Source organism: Triturus cristatus, chromosome 1_1 (genome assembly GCF_964204655.1).
Source record: "Triturus cristatus chromosome 1_1, aTriCri1.1, whole genome shotgun sequence".
Classification (NCBI taxonomy): Eukaryota; Metazoa; Chordata; class Amphibia; order Caudata; family Salamandridae; genus Triturus; species Triturus cristatus.
In genome coordinates, this window is record NC_140579.1 from 1,243,663,754 (window position 1) to 1,243,680,327 (window position 16,574).

Sequence of the window (16,574 nt, forward strand, 5' to 3'; positions counted from 1 at the left end):
AGGGGGTTCTCTTTGCGCAAGGCCAGGTTGTGGAGCAAGCAACTACGATCTGACACACCTTTTGGCGAGAGTAGAGTAGTGCACCTCTGCTCTTGTCCAGACACCGGAATCTAGACTTTAGAAGACCAAAAGTACGCTCCACCACATGCCGTGTCCTCCCATGTGCATCATTGTAGCGGACTTCACCCGGGGTCCTGGGATTCCTCTGGGGGCTCAGCAACCAAAGCCGGTTGGGATATGCATAGTCACCTTGGTGTGAGATACACAGACCAATTTTGTAATATAACAGTAGCTGAGGACAGCATGTCACACATACAGCACACTACTTGACTCTGCTTACTCACCAACAATCCACGCACGCTCCAGATGCAGATTTGCCATCAGCTGTGGTATGATGCTGTTACGCAGTATGTAGGAGTCATGTGCTGATCCTGGAAATCTGGCACAGACATGGGAGATTATCATATCTGCTTGGCATACCACTTGCACATTAATGGAATGGAAATGCTTCCTGTTCCTGTATATGTGCTCACGTGCCTGTGGTGGAACCAGGCCAACATGTGTGCAGTCAATGGCGCCAACAGCATTAGGGATGTGGCCAAGGTCATAAAAATGACCCTTCACAGCTGCCAATTCATGTCTCCTGGGAAAATGGATGTAGCGGTCCTTGTATGTCATCATTGCGGACAGGACATCACGTAGCAACGTGCTGAACATTGGTTGAGACATCCCACCTGCGCTGGCCACCATGTACTGTAACGAACCAGTTGCAAAGAAATGCAGGGCCGCCATCACTTTAACTGTTGGTGTCAAAGCAGTCGGAGAGGTTCTGCGAGGCCTCAGATGGGGCTCCAACTGACCACATAGGTCTTGAAGGGTAGGTCGATCCAGAAGGAATTTTCGTATGATGTCCTCATCCTCCATGTCCGCCAGCAATGTGAACGGACGATGCACATTTGGTCATCTCCTACATAAAATGTACACATGTCAATTAAATTCCTCTATGAGATGTGTCCAACATATTACGTCTTGACTGACACAGCGTCAACAATGACTGGACTGAAACAACAGCTTAATGCACAAATCACATGCAGACACCTTTATCTCAAGTAGTTGTACATGTGTTCAGTATGTACATACTGAGTACCCCCAAAACAGATTCTGACTATGTGAATGGAAAATGGTACATTCCAACATCTTGTGTCACCAGCCCTGAGAGTAGTTGACACAGCACATGTTTGAAACCGCAACACTGCTGGCTTCTACTTAGCTCCTGTACCTGCCACACGTTGCGTAAGTCAGACAGAGCACACATTTTCAACACGAGCACAGTATGTGTAAGCAGATCAACTATCAAAATGATTTCAGCAATCTACACAGTTAAGTAGGCTCATTATGTAGTCAGTCCATCATTACTGTGGGTTGATTAGCCATCTCACACATTGACATGTTCACAAATTTGAGAGTCCATTACACAGCAGACCTTTGTACATGCACACAAATCTCATATATGACATGTGAGGAAGTACATGCCAATGCATGTTATCCTATGCACTGACATGGCATGTGTAGTCATCAGTGAGTTCAATGTCACACTAGCATTGAATTTACCAATTAGGTGGCATGATTCATTGTAAGTGTCTAGTGTTCAATGATGAGAAGTGGCCATTGCCATTACTACAGCATGATGTGTCCATAGGTGCCATATGCGTGCACCGCCACCGCAATCACGGTCATTGGCACCAATTGAAAAATGGATGAAAAAATTATTGGGGCGCTGCACACCAAAAAGTACAAAAACAAAGTCTCTAACAAGGGAAAAACTATTTTTTTAGCTTTTCTCCTAGTGCGTGCTACACAGCGTAAGAGGGCTGCCAGTCCCTCATTGAGCAAGAATGTGTGAGGTGCACACGGTTTCCTTCAGGCTACTGTGCTTGATTCACCTCACACACCAATTGAAAAATGCCAATTCGCTGTAGCGATCGCCTAGACCCCGCGGTGTGACACCGCCGATGCCCTACCAGCCAATGGGAACCGCAATCGCGGTAGTGAATTACACATTTGAAACCCGCAGTAGGCATGCGCCGCTACTACGGGCCCGGTTATTGGGTACTATCAAAAGAATCACGATTGGGGTAGCGACCGCCTTAGCCCCGCGGTGTGACGCCACCAATGCCCATGCCCTACGAGCCAATGGGAACCGCGATCGCGGTAGTGAATTACCCATTTGAAAACAGATGTAGGCATGCTCCGCTACCGGGCGACCGGTCATTGGGTACTATCAAAAGATGCATGATTGTGGTAGCGACCGCCTGGGCCCCACGGTGTGACACCGCCAATGCCCATGCCCTACCAGCCAATGGGAACCGCGATCGCGGTAGTGAATTACACATTGAAAATCGCAGTAGGCGTGCACCGCTACCGCGGGCCCGGTCAATGGTTAAATTTTAAAAAAGCTGACCAGAAACACCAATTGCAACAGCTGAGTACCACTGAAACAACCCCAGGGGGCCATATGTCTGTGAGAGAGCCACACATTTCCACTGCATCCAGAGACTGCTGCCTGCCATTCTTCATCCCCAGCTGCTGATGTTCCTGTTTCCTGGACCCAGTGATGGCGAGAACTGAGAACATCAGGGCCTGTCCCTTCACCCTAGAGGAGCTGGAGGACCTGGTGGACGAAGTGTATGGGAGGCTATATGGTGCTCCATATGTACTGGTAAGTGTTTCAGAGTGACAGTTTGAGAGTGCTCACAGTGCTCACAATATTGCTCTGCAGTAGTATGTGCCTGTATGTGCAAGTTAATGTGCATGCATCCTCATTCTTGATGTACAATGCTCCATACATGGCCTAGTAAATATTACACTTGACTATTTGTGGAGGATGGCACCATGGACATTTCTACATCCCTTCTCCAGCAAGTAAAATACAAATGTAGGTGTGAGACTGGATGATGTAAATGAGTGATACACTGCCTGGCATGCTGACTTCATGTCAATGGGGTGTGTAGCCTTATTTCCACAGAACCGTGGCTGAATTGAATGATGGAATGGACATGCAGTGTTTTTGCAGCCATACTGTCACACTGCTAGTTTTCACAGTCAAAGTCTGAAAGAACATTGCCTGGGCTATGTGATGACATAGTCCTCGAGGTGGTTTTCACATGCTCATTTGTGACATTGCAAAGGTATGTCTTCCAGATGGTAATGAAGAATGGGGGTACAGGTTTCATATTATCCCAATGGATATGTGTGCATTATGCACGAGAGTACAATGCCTGAGCATAACACTTATGGTGGTAATCCACCTATGACGCATCAGATAAATGTAATTTGGAGATATCAGCCTTCCATTGTTTTAAATTAGGTGTACTGACTGGCATGTGTGGCACTGTTTGCCCTCTCATATTGTACATGCATGTGAATGTTCTGATGGCCCACATTTAGCCTCAGTGTGAGTCCCCCTGGCCTGCACAGAAATTGCCCAATTTGACAAGGACCCATCAGTAAACAGACAGAGTGAAACACATCTGTTGTCTGCCACCCTATTTCTCAAAGAGCTATCTTAGGCCTGAGGATTGTACAAGACAGGACTACACCTTGTGAGAAGAGTTAGGGAATGTAAGCTCATGGCCCTAAATGTGAACTCTATTACACAGGTAGCCATTCACTGGCCAAGGACATTGAGGGGTGTGCAGTGTTGGACACAGTGAGTCTGCCCCAACACATAATTACAAATGTATGTCTTGCTTACTTACATACTGCATCACAGATGAGGCTCTTCTTCACATAGGTTTCTGTGCTGGCACTCTGCATGTGTATGAGATGGCCATGTACTGTGTCCATCCTCATACATGTATACGTTTCTATGGAAGTATTTGATGCAAGTATACTACGTGTCATGCTGTTTGGCCTCTGCTCAACATCTACGGCTTGGTGTGCTCTGTTTTTCATGCTCCTTTACTGACACACAGTGGTACATGAAACAGTGTCACTGAAACTTCCTATTCTTGTCTCATACTGACGGCCAATGCACGCAAGGTGTGATCTCTGGGTGTCTCCAACCGACGGCACACACACTGTCACAACAGGTGGGATGACATCAGCCGGCTGAGCAAAAACGTGGCAGAGATGACGCTGGGGGTGCTCCCTCGTACTGACAGGTTGGCGCGCAGGACCATGACACCACTAATGGCCCGCATCTTGGCAGTGACACAGCCAGAGCTGGATGGGTGTCTGAGGGCCCATCAGCAGCAAGTTGGGGGTGAGTATCACGCATAGGGTGACTTTGGGTATGAGTGACTGCATGAATCCCAACCAGGGGTGTGGAATTTAATGATATATCTACTTGTCCATGGGGCAGGTTGGTTTATAAATAGGGTTCCCGGTTTTATGGTATTTATTTTTTTGCCGTTTCCGTCTGTATTTATCCATATTTATTTTTGCCACAAGCAAAAGACGAAGCTACAGCTAGTATTTTTCCACACTTATTTAAATGACCAATGCCAGTGTCCACCGGAACTCATCTAGAGCAGGTAGCAAGAGCACTTTCAGTGAACACGACCTAAAACCCTCAGTGTTACCGAAGCTTGTCTAGAGTAGACAACAGAGAGCACATTCAGTGTCCAATACACGCCACTGCCACTGTGCACTTGAGCTCATAGGAACAATGATATTACCTAAGCTCTTCGGGTGAAGGCAGCAGCAAGTACATTTATTGACCAATGTCCACCACCTCCAGTGTCCAGCTGAGGATATCTAGAGTGTTTTCAGTGACCAAGGCACAACAATGTTAGTGCTTTCCTAAGCTTTTCTACAGCAGGAAACAGGGAGCACATTTAATGACCAATACCAGTGTCCACCTAAACTCACTTAGAGCAGGAAGTAAGAGCACTTTCCGTGAACAAGACCTAAAACCCTCAGTGTCTACTGAAGCTTGTCTGGAGTAGACCATAGAGAGCACATTCGGTATCCAATGCCCACCACTGCCCACCTGAGCTTATATAGAGCAATCTCAGTGACCAAGTAACAATGCTGTCAATGACTACACAAGCTCTTTGGGAGCATGCAACAGCAAGTACAGTCACTGGCCAAAGGCCACCACTACCAGTGTCTACCTCAGCTCATCTGGAGCACTTTTAGTGACCACGGCAGAATGCTGTCAGTGACTGCCTAAACTCGCCTACAGCAGGCCGCAGAGAGAACTTTCAGTGAGTACAACCCCAGCCAAAAAGTGTGCTTCCCACCAATCCAGGCAGTAGCGAGCACATTCACTGAGTACACCCCCAGCAGAAAGGTGTGCTTCCCATCCCTTCCCAGACAGCAAAAGGCACATTCAGTGACTACAACTCCTCAACAGACAGATGTGCTTCCCATCAGCCGGAGACAGCAGAGAACACATACAGTGAGTACAACTCCTTAGCTGCCATAGATGCTACTCACTCACCCACATGCAGCAGAGAGCGCATTCAGTGAGTGCACGTAACCAGCAGAGGGGTGTGCTTCCCACCAACCCAGGCAGCAGAAGGCACATTCAGTGACTACAACTCCCCAACAAACAGATGTGCTACCCACCATCCGGAGACAGCAGAGAACACATACAGTGAGTACAACTCCCAAGCAGTCAAAGATGCTACACACTCACACGCATGCAGCAGTAAGGGCATTCGGCCGAAGTCCGGTGCTGAGGGGGCCCCCTGGAGCTTGGAGGCCCCTCCACCCCGCGGGGGCTATGGGTGCCTGTGTTACGCCCTGATTTTTTTGTATGAATCAATAAATAGAACGTTGGGAAATGGTCCTTTTGTAATGCGCTCTGACACCTTCGGGTAAAGTTCACACTGTATAAAATTGCATTACATAAATAAATAGAAGCCGGGAACTGGAAAGGGCATGCAGCAGTCATCCTCTGGAGCCATGTGGGTGCACAAGTGCAGAATTATCCTTCAATTACAGAGATAAGTTGGAGAATGGGGTGGTACGGCTGATTTAATTGGTGTGTGGCAGCCCGGGCACACACACAGCCGCACCTGAGTATTTCACAGGTCTTTAAAAGACCATTTGCTTGTTAAATACCCATCTCAAAGTGAAAAGAACACCAAAAGACCCCCCACCCACATGAGGAAGGAGGACAGAGGATCCGATTTCGGACTCTGGTGCTGCCAGTTCAAACCGAAGGGGAGAGGAGCTAAAGGCTGCAGCGAGACAGACTTTGTCAGGAGCAGCTTTCTCGGGGGCTTTTATCTCTCTTCTGTTTGTAGGGACACCGTGAAGCCAGCATTTATCTGTCCCCTGAGGGCACATACACAGGGGAAATACACGTACCTTTGTGGTTGCACGCGGCATAAATTGCTAGTATTTTGCCGTTTTTACATATAAATACAGACAAAGGAAATATAGATTTCCGTCTGTATTTATATGTAAAAATCCGTTTAAACGGAAAACCGGGAGCCTGTGGAAATTTAGCGTGCAAACTGAACATTATCTGCGCCATCTTGCCTCTCCCCAGCGCCACACACAGCGAATGTACGGCCGCCATTTTAGGCACCCCACTCTCTCCCCGCTCACTCTCGATCGCCAGCGCTTTCCCCTGGCGCTGCGAGCATCCCCCGCGCGCCGGCCACCCCCGCTCTCTCATACACGGGCCATAAACCCTCTCCTTCAGCGCGACCCTGCTACGGAACCACATCCGACCGACATCCCATACATGGTCATGCCGCACCTTTGATAACCCCCTTCCTCTGCGCCCCATTGTCCGAACTGGTCCCAGGCCATCACCTAGCCCTGCGGATGCAGTTTATTGCCCCTACTGTAAGGGAAACACCCCACATCAAAGGGATTACAGTGGATCAAAGCCCCTACCCCCTGAGACCCGGCCGGTCGCACACACCCCCGGGAATTGGCGGAATTCCCTGCTGCGCGATAGCCATCTCCCACTGCGGGTAGGGTGGGAACCTCTACTGTAACTATGTGTGGGATCGGATCTGAGCCGGGGCTTCAGGGGATGTTCTTTCATGCATCAAGAGAATCTCAAGAATGTACTATGTGTAATAAAGCAATAAACCGGTGTATAAGAGACCAGGTCTCAGAGATGCGGTTAGAGCACCTCGTGACGATACCTTGCTGTCTGATCTGATGTGTTCTGCTCCGACGGAATAAAACTTTGTTTCCTGCCTTCCAGTCTCCGGCGCCTGCCTCTTTCATTGGTAAATTATCGAGTGGTATGAGAGGCGATTACCGCCGGGCCAATACTTGAAAGGTTATCGACTGAAACTGCCGCTACCATTTAACAATTGGCGTCCCAAACGTGGGGCCCATCAGCGACACGTGGATCCAGTGGGAGAGGTCCCGACGACAGAGTGAACGACTGCAACGATCGGGAGAGCTCCTGCCCAATAGACCCTCGTCTGGCAGCCGATCATCCGAACTTCACTGGTTCCGAGCAGACCTCTCTCGAGTGATCTACGGTCCTGACTGGGAACCATCAGGAGTGCCGCGGCAAATACGGAGAGTAGAGGACGATCGGGCGCTGGAGGCGGAAGACGAGAAACTGTCCACGCGGTCCGGGTAAGGTCGTGACACACGACAAATTGCGAAATAATTGATTGATTGTCCGAAAATTTTTGAATACTAGTATTGCTCATTGATTGTGCTCATTGATTGTTCTCTTTGAGATATTCGCTGTCTACAAACGGGGAGGAGTAGAAATACTCTCTCTCTCTCCCTTTGCAGATAGTGAAGGGTAGGTAACGCAGACTTTTGTCCCCGTTGAAACCCTTCGTGCCTATCTTTATCTCCCCACTGATTGATTGTCCGAACATTGATTGTTTTGAAGAATAGTGCTCTTTGAGATATTCTCTGTTTGCAAATAACGTAGAATAGAAATATTCTGTCTAGTCTTTGCAAATAGTGAAGGGTAGGTAATGCTGACTTTTGTCCCCGTTGAAACCCGTCATGCCTATCTTTATCTCCCATTGATTGATTGATTGATTGATTGTCCGAACAGTAGTTGTTCGATATTGGTTCTTTGGAGGTATTCTCTGCTTACAAATAACGAAGAATAGAGATATTCTGTCTAGTCTTTGCAAGCAGTGAAAAGATAGGTAGTGCTGACTTTTGTCCCCGTTGAAACCCGTCATGCCTATCTTCTCCCCACTGATTGGTAGTTGGTTCTGCCCGGACCGCTTATTAGAGGTGAACCATCCGGCTCCACTGGAGGGCACCCCTAATAAGGACATGTTCACTAAATATGGACTAGTCGCCGTAGCTTATACCAAGCTATGGCATAAATATACAAAGAAGGACCCCGAGAGTCAGTGGCCACTGATGGGATCCTTCGACGACCATAAGATAGAAGTGCTAGAAATAGCTCTGCGTAGCAATAAGACAACGCCAACTATGCTTGACAGTATTGGCATGTGGCGCAAAGAAGCAACGCAACGGAAAAAGAGGGAAGAAGTAAAAGCAGAAAAGGAATTACGAAAGGCAGCTCACCTTGCCGCTAGAAAGTTAGAAGAAGAAATAAAGGAGAGAAGGGAAACTAAACTAAGACAGGAGCCCGAAACATCAGGCCAGTACGCTGTTAGGACCCCTTCTTTGCTCTACCCTGAGTTGTCCTCCAAGCAGCGAACGAATGACGAATTACTGTTAGGTCCCCCGATCATTTACATGCCCCCTCCATATGCACCCTCCCAGTCAGTAGTGCAACACCCACAACCCCCGAACACGAGCGAAAGCAGTACAGGGGCCTCGGTCCTCACGGCCTCCGCGCCGGCCGAGCCTCCTGTGCTGAACACAACGTCGGCAATAACGCTAGATGACCATGAGATGGGAAAGAAAGATTCCACCAGAATGAATCGATTAACGAAGGATGAACGAACAGGAATCGACAAAATAGTAAAGGCACTGGTAGGATCCTTTTTGACCTTACAAAAACTAAAGTAACGCTAGGAGTTAGCCCTTTGTGGGACATATGAAACCAAGGGAAGGAGCCAAGCTCACGGTCGAGACGGCCACGAGGTAGCCCGACTCCATTACTCTCGCCTACCTAAACATGTCTGCCCTACTGCCCACCCCGCCCAATAAGTATGACAAAATCCTGCACAAACGGAAGCCTGCTGGCACCCACCATCGACGTCACCAAACTAGGGCTAGATCGCGCGCAATTGGTCTATGTTATTTTTCCGATTGCACAGTAACCTCCTTGTGCTCGTCATCAGATTGCAAATAGGTACAAACACTCCAACGAAGTAGTATAGTTATAACATTTTAATAACTTATAAGATATAACGAACACACCAACAGGGTAAACAGGTTAAAACACGTTTTAAAACAACTATTTACATGACAGTCTGCTGCAACCTCCATCCCAAAGCCTTAACGTCCACGTGACACCGTCCTCGCCTCTCCTTCCTCGAAATTGCAACATTGGCCTGTTTTGGGCGGTTCTTTTAGTCGGCTTTGGACTATAAAAGCCATACAAAAATCCATTGACATCAGTGGCGGACGACTGTGCGAATAGGCCGGAGGCTATACGAAACGCCGAAGTTCTGGCAACCCCAAGGCGGAGCCCGCCACGCTGTGCGGGCCTTTCCGTTTTCTCTTCTTCTTTCTTTAATAAGGGCTGATGCCCTGACGGGGGGAGGCGACGCAGACGGGCCTCCCCCACCTCCCCAGGTGGAGGCTCACCAGCAGATGAGGACGCCCCAACCGTCTTTTTCATCGGTCTGCTGGATCGCACCCTGCCACGTCGTGTGGATCCTCCCATTCTTTTCTTCTTCCTTCAATAACGGAGGGGTGCCCTGGCCGGGGGAAGCGACGCGGACGGGCCTCCCCCACCTCCCCAGGTGGAGGCTCGCCAGCAGATGAGGGCACCCCAACCGTCTTTGACTCGCCAGCCAGCTAAGCTGCACCCAACCGTCTTTGACTCGCCAGCCAGCTAAGCTGCACCCAACCGTCTTTGACTCGCCGGCCAGCTAAGCTGCACCCAACAGTCTTTGACTCACCGGCCAGCTGAGCTGCACCCTGCCGCTGCACGCGACCACCGCACAACAGCCCAAGCACGGGTTCACCAGGATCGCCACTAGCTCCCGACGCGGGGAGTGGGCCCCCGCAGCCAAGTAATCGGGGACCCACCCCGGTGGTGATACCATCCAAACTGCTGTCGTCACTGCTACTGGAATCACCCCGGTGGCAGTACCATCCGAACTGCCGCTGTTACTGCTGCTGGCTCCTCTCCGGTGGCTGTACCGAAGAGCTGCTGCTACTGCTGCCCTTGAACTCCGGCGGTCGACTCCTCCGGATCCAGGCCTAAAGCCCACCGTGAGACAATTCTGGACTCGAAAGCTTGTCTGCTTGGGCGTGGGCCCCACCCTTGACAAAATGCTCCCCTCAGCCTTGCAGAATCGGCTGGAGTCATTTGACACTCGACTCCCGCGGACTTCCGGTAAGGACAAAACCGCCGCCATTGCTCTTTGCCCCGGACGGCAGCCACCTTGCCTCCGCTTGGTGCAGTGCGAAAGACTGGTTCGAAGCGTCGGCAGAAGAACCCGCCTGCTGCCCCGCCCCAAGAACGAACCATGGCATTTCTACGGGGTCGCAGTGACACCATGTTGACGCAAAGTTGACGCTAACGAAAGTTCTCGAACTACTGAAAGGGATTCTGGTCCAACAGCTAATTCATGGAAAGACTTAGACTGTACTCTGGCCCGACCTCGCCCCAAGATGGCGCCGATGTAGGAGAGGCCTACAAACCCTTGTGGCGTCCCAGTCACGTGACATTTGTGTTAAAAAGATATATATATATATATATATGCGATGCTTCCACACATGATGGTCGGGGAGGGGCGGGAAGGGAACCGATTTTATGCCGTAGTAGCGTTGCTCATGACACTCGACGCCTCCCACCACGTGGCCGGCCTGAACGGTTGTAGGCCCGTATCTTGTATGCTGACATTGTTTTAAATAAAGGGTCTCTTGAAAGAATTACGGAATCAGTGCCATGGCTAATCACATAGGTTGATAAAGATCTCTTCATTTGAATAAATGATTGTTACTCCCAAGCAATAGAAAACAGGTAATGCAGTCCCCATTTGCCTGAATCTTTTTGATTAACGGAATTTGTACCCATCACATCTATCTTTTCCAAGAGTTGTTAAACAATGGTCAATCATAGCTCAGGGTATATGCCGAACGCAAGGTATGGTATCTTGCACCTTAATACACGACCGATTGAGAAATGCATGTATGACAAGGGAACGCGAATTTAGGAAATGAAATAAATTAGAGCATCTTTGTCTCGAAAAAGAAAAAAAAAATAATAGGTCTGTGGTATCACCCATTCCTGCGACTAGCCTGGTACGTGGTAAGTAGAACTTTTTCGTGTCTGCGCGCGCTGGGGTACTTTGAATGCTGCACATCCCCTCCCCTCTTTTTCCCCTCTATAGGTCACGGCGAAGCTCCGACTGAGGAATGAAGTGGACATGGACCGTACCGAGTTCAATATCAGGGAAAATTTAGACAAACGATGTGAGATAGTGCGTGAAGTGCAGACCACCATTGAGAACATGAGAAACTGTATGGCATGATTGTGCGTGTGTGCTATGATTACACGGTATGAATGTGTGTGCATCTCATGCTTAGGTCACTTGAAGAAGGCGTCACTGTATGATTGAAGTGCTCGCCCGTCGATCAAAGGGAGGAGAATAAAAGGGTCCGACACCCCCTAGGACAAACTACAAAATACTGAAAGTACGCAGCATGCATAGGAAAGGAGGACAGGAAAGGAGAGGTCCCGATGCTCAACGTAGCCCTGAGTCTCCATCTTAAGTTTCTGCGCTTGATGCATGTACTGTCACACCCTATCTGGCATTTGTGTGTACGTGATCACCGAATTTATGTCTTTTCCCCGCTTGTGTTTTCTTACATGGAACAGACCCATGCTACTCCATGTTGTGTGTGCACCAAGTGGCCTATTATCTAACCCATGTCTCTCTCTCTCGTTTTGTGACATATGTATACCAAATAGCCTACTTGATGCACACCTCTCTCTCTCTCTCTCTCTCTCTCTCTCTCTCTCTCTCTCTCTCTCTCTCTCTCTCTCTCTCTCTCTCTCTCTCACTCCCTCCCTCACTAAAAAGCCTTCTTACCCTCTTTTCTGTTTGAATAAATTAACAACACATACCTCCTCGGTAAGTGTATAATTGGCCTGGAGCACGGTGGTGTTCGAACAAATTGACTGAAACAAAACGACCGTACTTTGCCACGTTACTACCTCTCCTTTCTACAAATATTGAGCTTAATTGGCTGAGAAAAGAAGGGACAGCTAAGACGACTGATGTCTCCCAATTTGGCCCTCATCACGGGGACTATATGTCAGTGGTTTCCGTTTTTTCAGAGCCTTAACAACATCATCTCCACCGCCCAGAATTACCCCCGCCCAATTACCCCGAAATAGAATGTCTAAAAGCACCCCGTTCTCCCAAGATAACCCCAGCCCTATACTAGCCGCCTCAGAGTATTTCGAACGACACAGCTGAGGACCTTATTCACTAACAAAACATCGCCTAAACTGATAAAGGGTTATCTATTGTCGCCAGCAAAAATAATGCTTAGCTTATGTTCCTCCCCGAAATGGATACTCGTGAACCCGTGACAGTAGCACCTCGCACTTTCTTTTTATAAACTTAGCAGTCATCGGAAAGAAATATGTAGTAACAAAACTTGTGTTGGGACGAACGAGCCTCTGCGGGAGAAGCCGGTTCGAATTTCTTTTTTTATAGACTAGAAGGTTGACAGATGTCAGGCTTCCTGCAACCAGTATCGGGCACAGGAATCGGCACCTAGAGGGCCAGACGATGGACAGGGACACCCACAGAAACTTGCACCACAACAATAATTAATAGATTAGTAACGCACACACTAACATCAGAGTTAAAAGACACCAATCATGCAGCAACCGATAAAAACATGTCCGCAACTGCTCGGTGGTTGGGAGAGAGGATGAAGTATGTAAATGTCTTCCCTGCCAACTCTCTAAGACTTTTGTTTCTTGTACCCATTTAAAGATAACGTGCTGCCATCGGAAGGGAGGGGTCGGACGTGACGCACAGCCTGGCTGCAGACCTTGGAACATCTATGACATCGACCAAGGGGGAGGCTACGAAGCAAAAAGGGCATGGGACGAGACACCATTTTCAGGATGATAAGCGCGAGGGGCTACATCGAGGCCCCCTGCTCACCGACCAGTGTGCCTGAAGTCTCAACCCGTCGGGCCCGATTGATGGGCCCAGTGCTGGAAGATTCTGCTCCCCTTGGTCCACATTTTTGATCTGATCCCACTCCACCCCCCTCTTCCCTCGGCGTCCCGAAGCACGTCACACCCTTCTCTCTCTCACCATCTTTTATATGGATTATGAATCTGACCTACCCACAGAAGAGCAAAAGGCAGGTACCCTGTCTCAAAGTACCTATGGTGAACTGTGTTAAGGAACAGGGCTGTGATCGGAGAACAATGAATGATCACACCCTGCAACGTGAGAAATAGGATTTGAGCTGGACCTTAGCTCCACCGCCGGTGCTCAACAGTGCCAACGAAAGAAGAACAACAATGAGAGCTTACCAGTGATAGCTCTTTATAAAAAGGACACTGGAAAGAAGAACCCATGTCAAAGTCGAAAATCCTCTCCCAACCACCTTTTTATACTAACTATCTTCTTATCAAGTTTTCATGGTGTTGCATCAATCACTTCCGACTGTACACTGAGAAGTTAAGAAAATGTAACTTTGTATAGTAACATCCATACAACACCAGCCATGTACACGACTATACTGTAACTCTGTATGTACTACCTCCTCGCCTACTTTATCACCTGTAAGTAACTATAAGCACATGTGTCAGATTACTCCTGCATGCCCTAAAAACTCTGTATCTTTAAGGAATGTACGAAAGACATTAACGATATTATAGCTGAGGGTTAACGAAGATAAATGACGGCCAGGCAAGCTGGCGAGATATGTTAAAAGGGAGGACTGTGGAAATTTAGCGTGCAAACTGAACATTATCTGCGCCATCTTGCCTCTCCCCAGCGCCACACACAGCGAATGCACGGCCGCCATTTTAGGCACCCCACTCTCTCCCCGCTCACTCTCGATCGCCAGCGCTTTCCCCTGGCGCTGCGAGCATCCCCCGCGCGCCGGCCACCCCCGCTCTCTCATACACGGGCCATAAACCCTCTCCTTCAGCGCGACCCTGCTACGGAACCACATCCGACCGACATCCCATACATGGTCATGCCGCACCTTTGATAACCCCCTTCCTCTGCGCCCCATTGTCCGAACTGGTCCCAGGCCATCACCTAGCCCTGCGGATGCTGTTTATTGCCCCTACTGTAAGGGAAACAACCCACATCAAAGGGATTACAGTGGATCAAAGCCCCTACCCCCTGAGACCCGGCCGGTCGCACACACCCCCGGGAATTGGCGGAATTCCCTGCTGCGCGATAGCCATCTCCCACTGCGGGTAGGGTGGGAACCTCTACTGTAACTATGTGTGGGATCGGATCTGAGCCGGGGCTTCAGGGGATGTTCTTTCATGCATCAAGAGAATCTCAAGAATGTACTATGTGTAATAAAGCAATAAATCGGTGTATAAGAGACCAGGTCTCAGAGATGCGGTTAGAGCACCTCGTGACGATACCTTGCTGTCTGATCTGATGTGTTCTGCTCCGACGGAATAAAACTTTGTTTCCTGCCTTCCAGTCTCCGGCGCCTGCCTCTTTCATTGGTAAATTATCGAGTGGTATGAGAGGCGATTACCGCCGGGCAAATACTTGAAAGGTTATCGACTGAAACTGCCGCTACCATTTAACAAGCCCTATTTATAAATCTACTTGTCCTGCAACAAAATCCACTTGTCTCTTTTGTGCCATGTAATGCGGCGACAAATTATGGCAGCAATGTCATTATATAAGAGCTCTGATATAGCCTCTCTGATTATGCCAGTGCTCATACCATTGTAGGGTATGAATACTAGCCAGTCCCTTATGTTGACACGTTTCGCGAGTCTACATACTGGGGCTGAAGGTAGTGTCTAGCAATAGTTCCACGGTTGGCATGCCCTTTTGCGTCTGTGCAAACCTACTAACTTGTATGTTTTATGGGTTTTCACCAACTCTTCTCTAATCGTTTCCCATTCTGAGAAAGGTTGGAACTTTACTCCTGACAATGGCAGATGTGAAACCTCTTCCTGGGTTGGGAAAAAAGTGGTTGGCGAGAAAGTGAACTTGCAAACACTCACTTTCGCATGAGCAAATTGACACATGAATATTTGCTCATGCTAAAATACATATTTTCTAGGAGTGCTGTTTCTTGGCCTACTTTTGTAAATTCTTGTGAATTCACAAAAGTTGTATTTCTGCACTTAATGCAACGACATATACCATGGGTGCACTTCTGAGGCTTTCTTTAATAATTGGGTCCCTAATTAGGTCTGGCATTAACCATGACCTTTTGTGTTTATTAAAATTCTGTCTCTCTCTCTCTCTGTATCGGCTGGCTTCACTGTGAGTGACAGCATTCTGCTCTTTCACAAGGAGTATATCGACACATAAACTAGATTTGCTCAGTGCCAAGAACTACTGTGTGAACTAAACCAAAAGGCTGACCACCAATTTTAAACCTGCCTGCTTTGCCAGTGCTTGTTTATTTTTATGTTTCCCATAAGCTTATTGAAACTAGTTAGACTGATTTTCCATTATAAAATATCGTTGGAAAACTAGCATATATCAACACTTTTTACTCTTTACCAAATGATGCTGCAAAGAAATGGTACCTAAAACTTTACAGTAGTTTAGCTAAAAGTTTTTTTGTGAACATTTTATTTTGAAAGCAAAGACTCCTAAATCTTGCTTTGAAGCTTCTGCAAATATTTGAATCTAATCAGAGAGCATTCTGGGAGCATTATACATAGCCTCATATTGCTAAACATTGAAAACGTGTGCACATATTTTTATGGTGGAACCACTGTTAGTAGTGCAGTCTAAGCTTACAACATTTACTTAGAGTGAGAACGCTCACCCTAATAAAGGCTTTGCATTAATGAACCATAAACACAAGTTTGAACAGCATTAACACATGGACACAAATATTCCTTTAGCTGAAGACCATGCCCTTCTCTGATCCATAATGTGTTACTGTAAACTGGCAGCCAAAGGGTTTGTGCTGTAGGGGGTTGGGCCTACTTGTCCCAAGGACACAAATACACATTAAAACGTGTTGCCCTTGACCCCAAACAATATGTCCTGGGCGTCGGGCTATAGGAATTCCACATCCCTGCCAACCCTGAGCCAGTGCGGAGCTCTGTGTTGATTCAAGTGTGATGCAATGGCTTGTAAGTGGCCTATGTGTTGAGTGCAGCTGTCATGCATTTTCACTACATGTAGTTTCTCATGTGTTTAATACAATGACCCTTGACATTGCAAGATGAGATGTGGCCTTCTGACATATGCTGCATTATGGGTTTCATAGACATCACCTGGCAGTGAACAGCAGTGAGCATCATTTTAGTGTCCTTTTGTAGA